The sequence below is a fragment of the Loxodonta africana genome, chromosome 5, assembly GCF_030014295.1.
Source record: "Loxodonta africana isolate mLoxAfr1 chromosome 5, mLoxAfr1.hap2, whole genome shotgun sequence".
Taxonomy (NCBI): Eukaryota; Metazoa; Chordata; class Mammalia; order Proboscidea; family Elephantidae; genus Loxodonta; species Loxodonta africana.
This window is the reverse complement of record NC_087346.1, coordinates 65,841,703-65,856,621: the sequence shown is the minus strand read 5'-3', so window position 1 is coordinate 65,856,621 and position 14,919 is coordinate 65,841,703. Positions and strand designations below refer to the sequence as shown.

At 43.5% G+C, this 14,919-nt stretch overlaps 1 protein-coding gene and 1 pseudogene across 7 annotated transcripts in view; one reads left to right on the top strand and one right to left on the bottom strand.

Moving 5' to 3' along the window:
- The first annotated feature begins 1,065 nt into the window (after positions 1-1,065).
- AFF1 (ALF transcription elongation factor 1) overlaps positions 1,066-14,919 on the top strand; it is a 243,599-nt gene continuing 229,745 nt past the window's right edge. For 4 of the 7 annotated variants that reach the window (XM_023553275.2, XM_023553272.2, XM_023553274.2 and 1 more), the window contains exon 1: positions 1,066-1,268. The gene's annotated coding sequence lies outside the window, so the exon portion shown is untranslated. The remainder of the gene's footprint in view (positions 1,269-14,919) is intronic. The other 3 variants (XM_010594064.3, XM_010594063.3, XM_010594060.3) reach the window with 1 other exon arrangement.
- On the bottom strand, positions 3,697-11,898 carry LOC135231434 (small ribosomal subunit protein eS12-like; annotated as a pseudogene).

The window sequence follows — 14,919 nt, the reverse complement described above, 5'->3', positions numbered from 1 at the left end:
ATAAAGATTTAAGTTAGAAAACCCTATGGGCAAGTTTACTGTCACATACGGTCTGTATGAGTCTAACTCGACTTGATGGCACTTAACAACAACAACTTTACATTTAAGTAAGTAGTTTTCATCAAAATAATTTCACCCATTTAAAACCATTAAGATATTGAAGGGGGAAAAAGAACTATCTGGGTCACTTTGTGTCATCTTTCTGCATCTCTTTAAGGGAGCAGGTTGAGATGACACAGTAAAGAACAACGAAGACAGCTTGTTGGCTTTAGTAGAAATTGAGCAGACTGAACTAAGCAATAGGCTTTCCGTTCTTTTTTTGGGTCGGCTTGCCAAAGCCCTAGACCAATTAGAATTTTTTGGATTGGATTTGTGAAGAGCAGGAACTGGGAGGCTGGATTCAGGAGACCTGGCTTCCCATGCCACTTTGTAGCTTGTGACATCGGGCCAATACTTGTTTTTCAGTGCTTCAGTTTCATTATTTAGAAAATGGGAGTAATAATGTGTCTGTTTTAAAAGGCTGTTGTGAAGATGAGATGGGCCTGTGTGTGAAAAGCCCTTAATAAACTCTAAAACGCTCCCCAGATGTTAGTTATTATATCCTTTAAAGGACACAAAACTGTTTGAATTGCACAGGAGATTGCAAAAAAAAAAAGCTCTTTGACACTTTTAGTCAGAACTTGACCCTGAGCTTAATCTTGCTATAAAGCCAAAGGGTTCTTGTGCCCCACACCAGCCCAGGGCACGGTCACCCACTCAGCCGCTGGGGTCACTGCTGTATTCCATCCGGAATTGCTGCTCCCCCTCCCATCAGTTTCCCGGGAGGACCGCGACGTTCTTCACTATCTGGGTGGCGCCAGCTAAAGGGCGTGGGCCGGGCCGAGCAGGGGACCGCGGGGCCGGGGGAGGGCTTGGAGACTGGCTGGGCTGCAGGGACGCGGGGTCGGGGCGTGGCCTCAGCGGGGGGCGTGGCCTCGCCTGTCGGGCGTTCTGGGCGGCGGGCGCAGCGAGCGAGGCAGCGAGCGGACGCGCGCGGCCCCTGCGCACTCGGCCGCCGCCTGCGCGCGTTGCGGCCAGAGCTGCACTCTCGCCTCCCCGGCTCTGCAGCCGAGCCTCGCGCTAGCCGCTGCCGGGCCCAGGAGAACTAGGTCCTCTGCCCTCACAGCACTGGTGTCCCTTCCCCTCGCCCGTCTGACCGCAACAGGTCTGGAGAGGGTGGAGGCGACGAGGGCGCCAGATCAGGGAGTGGAGGACCGAAGGGCTGGAAGGTAAGCGGAGCCCTGCGTCCCGGGGCAGGGGTCAGCCCGGCCCCCCACGCCGGCCCCCGACTTCTCGGAAGCCAAGCTCTCCCCGCCTCGCCGCGGGCTTCCCAGCACGCTGACTCAAGCCGCTGGCGTTTCCACTTTTCCGGTGGGAACCTTTGGGGAGAACCGGCAAAGGAGACGCAGAGCTCCACCTCCCCGACTTGAAAGTCCGAGGCAGGTAGCGTCTAGGAAAACGCAAGGGAGCACAGAGTGGGGCCTCATCCTCCTCCAGCCTCCCTTCCCCCCCAAATCAGAACATCTCCCTGTGCGGAAAGATGTTCAGTTGTTGGAACCTGGTCTCTGGGTTGCGTAATAGAAGAGTCCCAGAAGTTTCTCAGGGTGAAAGTGGGGCTTTTCTGCACTGCACCCCGAGGCCCTCTCCCCGCTCCATTGTCACCACCCCTCGCAGCTCCTCCCCCCGGTCTAGTGGAGCGAATTAGTGGTCCAATCCCATCTGATTGTGGTTGAGCTGGAGGCGTGTGTCGGTGGTCCGCAGACTCGAGAGAGCGAGGAAGAAAGTTTGAGGCACCTTCTGAGACTTCTTCCTGGGCCAGAGGGACACGGCGCCTTCAGAATGTGGGCCTAGTTAATTTCTCTGGATAATATTTTGCCCTCAGGTGTCTGATCATTTGTGACTGCGGTAATGCGAACCCTCAGACGTTGCGAACACCTGTGTCGACGCATGAAGAGAGGAATTAGGGGGTTGTGGGAATCATGTATTTCTTCACTGGTAGTTACATTAATGAAGCTGCGACAGACCTTCGAGGGCCTTGATACTTGCTACTGGGTTCGTCTCCCTGGAGTTCCCCAGCCCCTCATATTGTTACGCAGATTGTCTCAGGAAGACCCTTGGCTTTGGGAGTCCTTGTGTGTCCGAATCTTAGAACTAGTCTCTGGAGAAGGAAGGGCCTTGCAATCGGTGTTGGTGTGTGTGTCTTTTAACCCTGATGGTGCACGTTGGGGGTGTCACCACCAAGGACGAGCCAGACGTATTTAAAAATTACAATAAAATACAATGCGAGACCGTAAATTAAGACGAAGACCCAGGGTTCCCTGGACAGTTGCCAAAGTGAGAAGAACTCAGTAATTGAGGTACAGAAACATCAGGCGAGGGAGCGGTCCGAGAGGTGTGGGGATTTTTGTGCAGGATTATTTTAGAGTGAAGTCCTGCGGAGTGTAGAGAAGGTAGGCGGCGGCGGGACACCTCCCCTGGGCTTGAGTAGTGTCGCCCCCGACGGCGTCCGGAAGGCACGAAAAAGAAAAAAACCTTTGGACTTGGGAATCTAGTTCTGCTCAGAGGCTTAAGAATACCTAGGCATGGCCCTGTTTCAATGTTTACTTCCTCTGTCTAATGCATTTCCTTAGCTTGCCTTTCATCTTTAGTGGAAAAGATTAGTTGAGTGGATATTCTGGAAGCAGATTTCACAGGAGAATTTTAAAATTCTGGAGGATTCGCCTGCTTTAATTTAAAGGTGTTGTCTCCAGCCTTGTCAGAAAGTATTGTAATTGAAGATAAATAAGCAGAAAAGGAATGGAGCGAACTAAAGGATAACAATTCAAGGGAATGAAGGGAAACTAGGAGAGAAAGCAAAAGTGTAGATAAGTAATACTTAGTACAAGAAAAACTAATTTGAATTCAGCTAATTTAGGAGAGAAGGAACCAGGGAACCTACTTGGACAGCTTTGGTCATTTTGAGACAAATAAAGGATTTCAAGAGTGGGATGCAAGACTGAAAAAATGAGCTTAGATATTGAGAACTATTTTTCTTTTTCCTAATATGACTTACAGTAATGATGAGGCTGGGAATATGGGATTTGAAGGTATATTGCTGTGAATTTTTCACTTTTCATGTGCAGTTAAGAAAATGAAGTTTTACGTATCAGAGAAAATGTCTTATTCACAGTAGTAATTGAATTTCTGTAAATGTGTCTTTGGTGTTTGCCATTTGCTTAACTTTTCCACTTAGTAAAAATACAATTTTGAAGAATCACAGTGTGTTAAATTAGAATACGAAGATCATCCAGAGATTGGGAATTTATGCCCAGAGTAAAGCCCAGGTGATTTTAAACATTGCCTTCTACATGATGGGGAACGTGCCTGCACTTTTTTGCCTCCAGAAGTCACTGTTTCACTATGGGGCAGTAAGAGTAGTAGTTAGACTGCAGCAAAACTGATTGCCTCTCCTGTTTCCTATCTGGTTTACCTAAATGTTGCAGAGTTGCTTGAGCTAAAAGTTACTTTGTAATTGACTAAGATACTTACTCAGGTGGGTTTTAGATTAATTTTGGAAGAGTACTTTTTGATTAAGGTACATATATATGAGTTGCATCTACAAATCACTGTAGCCATGTGAGCATTTTCTTCAGCTGAAGTTATGTATTGCCTTGGGAGTTAAAAAGATGGGTGGAAAAAATTAAACTTAGAAAAGGCAAACTTGTTTTCAGTATATATTTTTTTAAACCAAATGGAAGGAGCCCCATGTTCAGCTCTCTAATTTGTGCTTTTTCATTGAACATATTTGCATAATCCTCTATGAAGTTAGTTGAATGTTAAAATCCAAAATCTGGAGATGGTTTTATGCTTTCAGTTTTTTAACAGGTAGAGCTAACTTATATGTAAGTATTTGAATGAGTATAAGACGTGTACCAGGGACAGTATCTTCTGTAGATGTCTCTTTTAAGGTATAGAGACATAGCTGTGACTTTTTTCCTTACTATTAACCCCCTATATTGAAAGCTGTCCTTGAACTTTTATTCATTTGCTATTTTAGGTATGTCTGTTGAAGCTAAAAGCTCAAAAGTCCTCCATCTCAAGAAATTTAGACTATTAACTAATTTTTCAGCAGAGAAAGTATGTTAGAGAGTACAAATTAAGGAACTGCATTTAACATAAAGATACAAAGTTTTATAAATAAATTATATATTCCTCATTATAAATTTAACAATGGTTTCTCTTCCCAAATGATTTTTAATTGGCACTGGCTTTCTAGCAGTGTCTGTCTCTCTCTCTCATATGCAGTAGGAGTTTATTTAAACTTTCCCGAATTGAATCTCAGATTTTATTAAAATAGATCACATAAACCCTGTAATGCATTTTTTAAAGTTTTCCCACTGTGTGAAATTGTATGTAAAATATGTGGTTGTTTTTAGGTACACATCCTTTATTTCTGATTCATTGTTTATATGTGCAACACAAATTGTTGTGGACTTGACACCGTTAGGCTCTATGGCCATCAGGGTTGCTAATAGGAGTTTCTGTCTTATGCCTTAGGACAAAACTTCTTCAGTAGTATTCTCTAGAGGAAGAAAATCAGCTGATTTTCTTAAATTATCTGGCCCATTTGAAACATGACTAAGGATTTCTTGTTAGAGTGACTTTTTCCTATTTAAAGACAGATTATTGTGACAAGTGGAGCCTGTAGGAATCAATTTCATCATTAATATAACACCTTGCATTCAGTCTACATGTAAGTACTGAGTGTCTTCTACATCCCAGGATCGGGGAAACTGTGACAACGCTGTGATCAAGAAAATGCCTGTGCAGGTGAAGCTTACGTTCACATAGCCCCTCACTGCTTACCAACTGCATTAACTTGACATGTCACTGAAGCCTAATTGCAACTCTCAAGTTGGAGATCATTTTCCATTTTAAAATCAGGAAATTGAGTTGAAGTTAAGTGACTTGACTTGTGACTCAAAGCCTGGTGCCCTTTCTACTGTGGTACGTAAACTGTGTTGGCTATGTTGATATGTGGCTTCCTGTTTTTCAAGAATTACAGCTTGACTCTAAAATATAAATAGTGCTTCTCTTTGGCTAAGTAATTCATTCTGAGTGTTATGAGAATAAAAAAGGCAAGTATTTTTATTTAGTATTCTGGACATGTGTTTGTGCTGCGAAAGGAAAATGTTAGACCTATTAAGTAGACACGTGGTGTTCATTTGTACTAGATAAAGATCCTTACTTTCCTAGAAATTCAATGCAGGGCCTTATGACCTGGCTCCCTTAGTGCTTTAAAACTCTTATTCAATTTATAAAAGCTCAGTTTATAGATTTTGGGAGCATATCCCTTATATAAACCAGGCAATGTTTCTTTCAACTGTACAGACACAGTGCAGGCATAGCAGTGGCTCCCAACTTGCACTCTGCATCAGAATCTCCTGCAGATTTATGAAAATACAGATGTGGGCTTACCCCAGAGGTTCACATTCAGTAGGTCTGGAGCAGAGTCCGAGGTTTTTCATTTCCACCAAGTTTGCCGGTGATGTTGGTGGTTCTGGGGCAGGCCTTTGAGAACCACTGCAGTGTGGCAGAGAGTTCTAAAGCATTTTTTTTTTTTGGATGTGGATATGAGCCTGGTTTTGAATCTTGGCTATGCCATACCCACTGGCTGTTAGACCTTGCACAAATTACTTTTTGCCAAGAACTATGAGGCATCTTGCTTGAGATTTTATCTTATTTGCAATCTAACAAGTTAACCCCCACCGCTTGATGATTGCTGTCAGAAAACATGAGGCTCTTGGGTCGAAGAGGAATAACTTTATGACTCATAGCAATAGCTATAGCCAGAGTAACAATATTTTCTTATCCTGGTTCCCCAAGCTCCAGGTCCCAAAGCGTGATGTAAAGAGGGCCAGGTTGTCAAGCTCAGTGGTTTGTGTTATGGGTGAGGAGTCCTAATCTTTTATAATGGTCAGTGAGCATGCCTGCCTTTTTCTCAGGAGGGAGACATTGTCTTGATTGTGCTGTCTAGTAAATATGCCTGCCCTATTGCTCCGGAAAAAGGAGCCCTGGCAGTGCAGTGCTTAAGCCTCACTGCTAATCAAAATGTCCGCGGTTCAAACCCACCAGCCACTCCTCAGGAGAAAGATGTGGCGGTCTTTTTCTGTGAAGATTTACAGCCTTGGAAACCCTAAGGGCCAGTTCTACTCTGTCCTGCAGGGTCGCTGAGTTGGAATTGACTCAATGGTAATGAGTTTGGTTTTTGGTTTATTGCCGTGGAAGACCCCTAGGTAGTACAAATGGTCAAGTACTACTAGCTGAAAGTTTGTTCAGATCCACCCAGAGGCACCTCAGAAGACAGGCCTAGTGATCTGCTTCAGAAAGGTCACAGCCTTGAAAACCCTATGCAGCAGTTCTACCCCGCACACATGGGGTTGCCATGAGTCAGAATCCACTTTGTGACAACTAACAAGAGCAACATTGCTTTGGAGGCAGATGCTAACCACCTCTATCTTCCAAGGCTATTTGCTATACAAACATCCTGAAAAACAGTCCTGCAACGGAGGTACTTGGTGTCTGTCACGGATTGAATTATGTCCCCCCAAAAATGTGTGGATCAGTTTGGCTGGGCCGTGATTTCCAGGATTGTGTGGTTGTCCTCCATTTTATGATTGTAATTTTATGTTAAAGAGGATTAGGCTGGGATTGGGCCACCTTTACCCAGGACACATTCCTGATCCCCAACATAAAGGGAGTTTCCCTGGGGTGTGGCCTGCACCACCTTTTATTTCTCAAGAGATAAAAAGGAAAGCAAAGCAAGCAGACAGTTGGGGACCTCATATCACCAAGAAAGCAGTGATGGGGAGCAGAGTGCGTCCTTTGGGCCCTAGGTCCCTGTGCAGAGAAGCTCCTCGTCCAGGGGAAGATTGATGAGAAGGCCAACAGAAAGAGAAAGCCTTCCCCTTGAGCTGACGCCCCGAGTTTGGACTTTTCGCGCACTTTACTGTGAGCAAATAAACCTCTCTGTGTTAAAGCCATCCACTTGTGGTATTTCTGTTATAGCAGCACTAGATGACTAAGACAGTGCCTCTCTTTGCAGGACTTGAGTCCTGTGGAGAATTGTCCCCCAGCACTTTTCTGTTCCTCAGATTTTCCCTTTGTAAAATTCGGTTAACAATATGGTAGTACTTCTTGTATTAGATAAAGTAGATTAAAGATAATAATAATAAGCAAGCATTTGGAGCAGAGCATAAGTAGTTCTCTACAAATATTGAGGGAAAGGATTGAGTTTCCTTTTTTAAAAGTGGTAAAAATACTACCTTATAAGATGAAATAATTGCTTCGCTCAGTATCCTGAATCTTGAGTTTGTTCCAAGAAACTTCCTTAATGGGCCCAAATTCTAAAATGGGCATAACTAATTGTAAGATCTTTTAGCAGCCCATGGGGAATGAGGCAGAGACATTTTTTTTTCCTGATTTTTAAAATTGTATTTTAGATGAAGGTTTATAGAACAAACTAGTTTCTCATTAAACAATTAGTACACATATTGTTTTGTGACATTGGTTACCAACCTTTTGACATGTCAACCCCCCCTTCTTAACTTTGGGTTTCCTATTACTAGCTTTCCTTGCCCTCCTGCCTTCTTGTCCCTGCCTCTGGGCTGGTGTGCCCATTTAGTCTTGTTTTGTTTGATGGGCCTGTGTAATCTTTGGCTGAAGGGTGAGGCAGAGACTTTTACTACCAGTACTTACACGCACTCCCACGTTTCTCCGTCTCTTTGATCACACAGAATCATTGACTAATTCTGGCCAGTGGTCTGGGTGTGGGAATAGCATGTCACTGCTAGACTGAAGCATTTAGTGCCATTGAGACATTCGAGCTTTCTCTTCTAATCCTACAGTAAACCTTGAAGCCACATATTGAGAGAGTGGAACCTCCAATAGCATAGGGTTTCTCCATGTCCACGTGGAGCAAACTTAACCAACTGCCCTCCCACCTCCACATACCAGTATGCAATGGACATAAAGAAGGAGCCCGAAATGAGCCAACTTACTGAGGTTTTGGGGTTACTTTGCTACTGTAAAATAACCTAGACTATCTTCACTATATTCCAGCACCTGCAATGCCTGCCTACTGTGTAAGAGTTGATGACCATTTAAAAAAAAAAAAAAATACAGGCTCTGAGGCATATATATGTAACTAGTCATGGAGCTTCCATGCTGTTGAAGGGAGATAAGCAATAAACATTTATTTATTTTGCATAAATTAATTTCAGAAAGTAACAAGTATTATGGAAAAAAATGTGATCAGCACTTATTTTTCTACCCTTGTCCATTCCCCCTTTTTTGTTCCTAAAAATCAAAACCAAAACCCACACCGCCAGCAAGTTGATTCCGATTCATAGCAACCCTATAGGGCAGAGTAGAGGTGCCCCATAGGATTTCCAAGACTATAATCTTTTTGGAAGCAGACTGCCATATCTTCCTCCTATGGGGCAGCTGGTGGGTTTGAACCAACGACCTTCAGTTGGCAGCTGAGCACTTTAACCACTGTGCCACCAAGGCTCCTGCTAGGGGAACTTTAACTACATGGGACTACATCCTGCCCAGCCTTAGGTGATAGATCGTGTCTGGTCTCAGCCAGCGATTACCGTTTATACTGTGATTTCCCCGCCTTTGTTGTGGCTAGAGGAGGCCATGTGATGACTCAGTTCTGGTTTTTGATAGCCACCCTTTCTCAGGATTTTCCTTTCCTGAGAAAATGGAACAGACATGGCTGGTATAGACACACCTTCCTCTCATCTTCCTGCCTTGAATGTACATGAGATATCTGATACGGCAGCAACCTATATATATGGGTGTGTGTGTGTATGTTGTGTTAGGTGCCATCGAGTCGGCTCTGACTCGAGTCGGCTCTGACTCATAGTGACTGTATGTACAACAAAATGAGACATAGCCTGAACCTGCGCCATCCTCATGATCGTTGTTATTCTTGAGCCCATTGTTGTAGCCACTGTGCCAACCCATCTCGCTGAGGGTTTTCCTCTCATTCACTGACCCTTATATGTTGTTTGTTATGTGCGGTCGAGTTGATTCTGACTTAGAGCGACCCCATGTGACAGAGTAGAACTGCCCCATGGGGTTTTCTTGGCTGTAACCTCTGTGGAAGCACATTGCCACATTTTTCTCCTGTGGAGCAGTTAGGTGGATCAGAACCACCAACCTTTCAGTTAGCAGCTCAGTGCTTATCTGTTGCTGCCACCAGGGCTCACTTGCCTTCTCTATTGCTCAATCAATTTGTTGTAAGATAACAAGCATTAGTACAATATGCTAAGCCTGGCAGAGCGGAAAGAGCTGGAGTTCCTGATGTCTTTTAAACAGCTAAGACTATACCAGCAGCCGTTCTAGTCTTTCTATAGAAGAAGCATAAACCTTTATTTATTTGTTCATTCATTAATTCATTTATTTATTTTGACATTATCTGAATGATTTATTTGGGGGTATTTATTAATAGCTATGTGCAAAAGGAAACCCTGGTGGCATAGTGGTTAAGAGCTATGGCTGCTAATCAAAAGGTCAGCAGTTTGAATTCACCAGGTGCTCTTTGGAAACCCTATGGGACAGCTCTGCTCTATCCTATAGGGTTGGTATGAGTCGGAATCACTTGACAGCAATGGGTTTGTTTGTTAGTTTTTTGGTTTTATGTGCAAAAATCTACTAGGAACTACTAATTAGATAGGAGTAGATCCTTATATTTGGTAAATAAATACCAAATCCCCAAAAAACCTTTAGGGATTGGTATTGGTTAAGAGCATGAGATTTGGAGTCAAACAAAGGGGGGTTCAGAGTTTAGTTCTATACCTTACTTGGCTGTATATGGGGAGGTTCATTTCTTTTTTTTTTCTTTTTCATAAACCTCTTAATATAAGCCATTTTTACTTGAAGCTAAATGTATTCCTAGCGTATACAGAATTATAATGGAAGACAGAGTGAATTAACTAGGAGGTGTGGTTGAGGGCACAACAGTGCTACATTGGTTAGGGGTAATCTGGGAAGGTGCCTCTGATAATGTAGCATTGAGCTGAGAGCTGCACGATGAGAGGGAGCCAGCAAGGTGTAGGATGCATATGTGAGTTTGAGATAGCACCAGAACCCTCTTGGACAAGGCTTAGAGGTGGAGAAGAGATAGTTGGGGGAATTGTGTTCTGTTCCATATGGATTTCTAAGCTTGTGGGTTCCATATGGCCTTGGAGAGCAAGGGGAACCATAAGTGATCAGAGCAGGAGGCCCTGGGAGATTCTGATCTGCTTGTGGGTAGAGATCTTGGAGAATTCAGGCTAAAACAGAGTGGATGACCTATGACTCACGTCTGGCACGTTGCCTGTTACCAAGAAACTGTTATCACTGGAGAGTTTTTGTGGGAAAAGGAGAAGTAGAACTGATCAGGAACTGACAAGGCCAGGAGTTCTCTGGCCTCAGGACAGAGTAATTTTTTTTCATATTGTCCTTTTGAGACTAGGCCATGGTCACGGGTCTTTGAGACCTGCCTGGCTCTGTCTGTCCAGTTGAAGAGCTTTCCTCTAACTTATGCATTCTCCTAAGCATGTGGTTTTGTTTGGCAGAAAAATAACCAGAACAGCTTCTACCATTTATTGAGTGTTTACCATGAGCCACAGGTCCCTAGGTGGCCCAAATGGTTTGTGCTTGACTACTCACTAAAGGTTGTTGGCTTGAACCCACCCAGCCATACTGAGGAAGAAAGCCCTGGCAATCTGCTTCAGTAAAGATTGATGTTGTTGTTAGTTGTCCTTGGGTTGATTCTGACTCATGGTGAGCACGCGTGAGCAGAGTGGAACTGCTCCGTAGAGTTTTCAAGGCTGTAACCTTTCAGAAGCACATCTCCAGGTCTGTCTTCTGAGATACCTCTGGGGGTTTGGAGGGAGGGGTTCAAACCTACAGCCTTTCAGCTAGTAGTCGAGCAGTTAGCCATTTGTGCCACTGACAGACTCCTTCCATAAAGATTACAGCTAAGAAAACCCTGCGGAACTATTTTGCTCTATAACACGCGGGGTTGTCTTGAGTTGAAATTGAACTAACAGCAGTGGGTTTGGTTTTGGTTTACCATGAGCCAGGCGTTGTACTAAAAATATTACAAACATTATTTAATTAAACCCTATATCAACCCGTGGAGCTGCGTATTACTGATAAGAAAAGTGAAGTCTTAGAAGAGTAATTTTCTTGAGGTCATATAGCTAGTAGGTAAGCAGGCCTTTATCAGCATGTCAAAAAGACTCCTGAGACTAGGCTCCCTAGAATGTGCTAGGTTTTGGAAGCATTTTAGTGACCTAGAGCTGAATGTTTGAAAATATCCTGAGTCATTTTTGTATGCCTCCTCTCCCCTTTTTCTTTCTTTCTTTATGTGTGTATATGGTGTGTGTTAATATCCATGAAACTAAAACCATGATTTACTTCATTTCATTTGTCTTTTACCTACTATAATGGGAGAAAAGCAGTCTGACAACATACGGCATTTTTTTTTTTTTGAGAGCCAAGTTTTTTATTTCTTCATTTCTTGCTTTTGAAATACTCCTCAATGACATCCTTGGCCCGATGGCCTGAGGTGCTTTGGCATAGCCCTTAACAACCACACAGCTGCAACCAGCCACCTCATGGGGTTTCCCCCTCTCTGACATACATAAGTTCGTCACAGCTGGATGCAAGCGCACAAAGATGGGCTTGATGCTTATCTAAGGCTTTGGCAGCTTTACAGATTTCCCATGCTAGGCCATCATGGACACGGATGGTCTTCAGCACCTCTTGTAAAGCAGTGTTAACGCCCATTACACCTCTAGCAGCAGTGCCTTCCTCAGCCATGGCGGTGGGTTATTGGTGGAGCTGAATCCTGAACACACCCAGGCCTCCGCCTCCACACAACGTGGTGGCGATAGGGAAAGAGGGCATATGACATTTGAATTTCTGAACAAATTTGGACTGCAAGAGGGTGAAATGACTATAGCAGGGTTACTTAAGTAGACCTGGCACAAGTGCAGTCCTAAATGAAACATAGTCTCTTTCACTTATAAAATTTGATATAGAGGGCTGTCTCATTAGGGGGAGAGTAATTGGGAGTATGTAGTAAGGTGTATATAAGTTTATATGTGAGAGACTGAATTGATTTGTAAACTTTCATTTAAGCACAATAAAAATTATTTAAAAAATTTTATATAGAAATTGCTCAAATCTGTGAGCAATGTGTCAGTGTGCTGAGGCACATTAGCTAGATGGCATAATTCACTCTTCTCAGTAACTCTGTAAGATAGGGAATGGTTCTCCATTTTACAGATGGGAGCACTGAGGCTGATAGAGGTGAACTTGCCCAAAGTGATGATGGAGCTCACTTGAGTCCTCTTTCACCTGCACAGCACTACCTGATTTTTAAATAGAGCCAGATTGGTACTTCCCTGATTTTTGGATGGGAGGGTTTTAACTGCCCTACCCCCCATTTATTGTGCAGTTTTGTTTTTTTTTTAATAAACTAATGAAATTAATATAAAAATGTAGGAACATTTACTTCAGGACAACCCTCTAATTTAAGTTTTTATAGGCCAGTACAGCTTTTCTCCCTTTCCCCGCCCCCTCCATAAACAAAGAAAACATGTTCATGCAGGTAATAACTGATTCGTTGCATGCCGAGTGAAAGGTGAAAGTGTCCCATCACAGCTCCCGTTCTGGCCTTTTCACCCAGTCTCTTCCCTTTCTAGAGAAGTTACTATTAACAGTTTGGTATGTGTTCTTCTAAACCTGTGTGGGTGGGTGTGATACATAAAAATAAAGCATTTTCCTTTTAAACCAATGAGTTCATATTGTACATTCTTGTTTAGCAACTCATTTAGCTAAAACTGTGATTCTTTTTGATGTTACATTGCATCTCGTTATGTACCGTAATTGATTTAGCCATTTTTGTGTGGATTCATATTTGAGCTGTGACCAGCTTTCTTAAAATTACAAATAATGTTTAATTGCATGTACTTGTATACATGTGAGTAAATCTTTAAGAAAAGTATTTTAAAAAAGATTTGAAGTAGAATTGCTGAATTGAATCATATACTAATTTCCTTTCTTAGAGGTGGTTTAAGATAATTTCCTGACTGCCACAGGCCTCCATTCTAACTTGTTTTTCTCTGACTTGTATGTCTACTCGATACAACTGTAAAAAGCATATACATCAGCACCCTAAACACCTTTCGGGGAAGGTCCCTGGATGGCACAAACAGTTTGTGCTTGGCTGGTAACCCAGCAGCACCGTGGAGGAAACAGGCTTAGTGATACACTTCCCTAAACGTTACAGCCAAGAAAACCTTATGGAGCAGCTCTACTCTGTAATACATGGGGTCTCCATAAATTGCAAAAACACCAAGAGCAAAAATAACTGGGTGAGACTGAACACACCCTTAAGGGGCTGAATTTGGTCTTTCCTGTGAGTCATCACTGAGAGAATAGTCAGTGTTCTGGAGAAGCAGCCACCCTGCCCTTACCTTGAAGGAAACGGTTGTGCCTCTCGGCAAAGTTAGCTTTTGGTTTCCACAGATCCCTGCTGTGCCCATGGGCCAGAACCTTCAGGGGCCATGATGTCTTTCACTTCATCACCCACCTACCAGGAACCCCGTGGTGCTCCTGAGTGGTGAGACACAGGGGTTCAGCTTACTCTTCCAGTCTTGGCCTTGTCAGTAACTAGGACCCTTTTCCACACAGATATGTGTGATTTGCTTCTCAAGTACTTGAAATATTTGCTCAGATATTGTATTCTTGGTGAGTCCTTCCCTGACCACCCTTTATAAAATTGCAACACCCTACCTTGTTTCTTCTCTGGCACTCTGTTTTTGTAGTTGCCATCGAGTCAGCTCCAACTCATGTGTCTCCATGTGTACAGAGTAGAACTGCTATGTATGGTTTTCAAGGCTTTGACCTTTCAGAAGCAGATCGTCAGGCCTGTCTTTTGGGGCACCTCTGGATGGGTTCAAACCATCAGCCTTTCAGCTCAAGATCTTAACCATTTGCACCATCCAGGGATTATCTTTTCCTACCTAATATCTGTACATTTTACCTATTGGTTCCTTTCATTGCTTACTCCTATATCGCACAAGCTCTGTGAAGGCAGGGGGCTGTTTTCTTCAGTGTTTTATTCTCAGTGTTTGTACTACAAACTGGCTTAGAGTAGCTGCTCAGGAAATATTTATTGGCTACGTGAAAGAACAAACCAGTGAACTCAGGGCCACCCTCCCAGGTTGGTGCCCCTCAGCAGCCCAACAGCCTACCTCCTCTCTCACTGCTGTTTTCACCTCCCATCAACCAGTCCTAGTACGAGAACTCTTTTGGGTTGCAAATTAGGCATCTTCATTGAGATGGTAGATGGCCATGTAGGTGCTGCTCTCAGAGGCTTTTCAGAAGTGTAATGCAGTGTAATGAGGAATAATGCTAACGCAAATCACTTACTGTGTGCCAACATTGCAGAGTGAGGAGAGAAGAAGAAAAAGAAAGTGAGATAAGAGAGTGCCAGCAACCCAGGTAGATGGGGGTGTGGACTGTGTTGAAGAATTTAGGTAACTTGCCTAGGGCCACTGTACCTGGCTGGAGGAGTGTCTGACCCCAAAGCATGTTTGACACTGAAAAATCTAGAGCTCTGCTTTGTTGTTAGGTACCAGTTCAATTGATTTTTGATGCATAGTGACCCCATATGACAGAGTAGCATTACCCCATAGGATTTTCTAGGTTTTAATCTTTACAGAGCTGCTGGATGGGTTTGAACCGTGAACCTTTTGATTAGAAGCTGAGCGTGCTTATTGGTTTTGCTGCCAGGGCTCCTGTAGAGCTCTGCTAGTGTGAGTTTAAATAGAA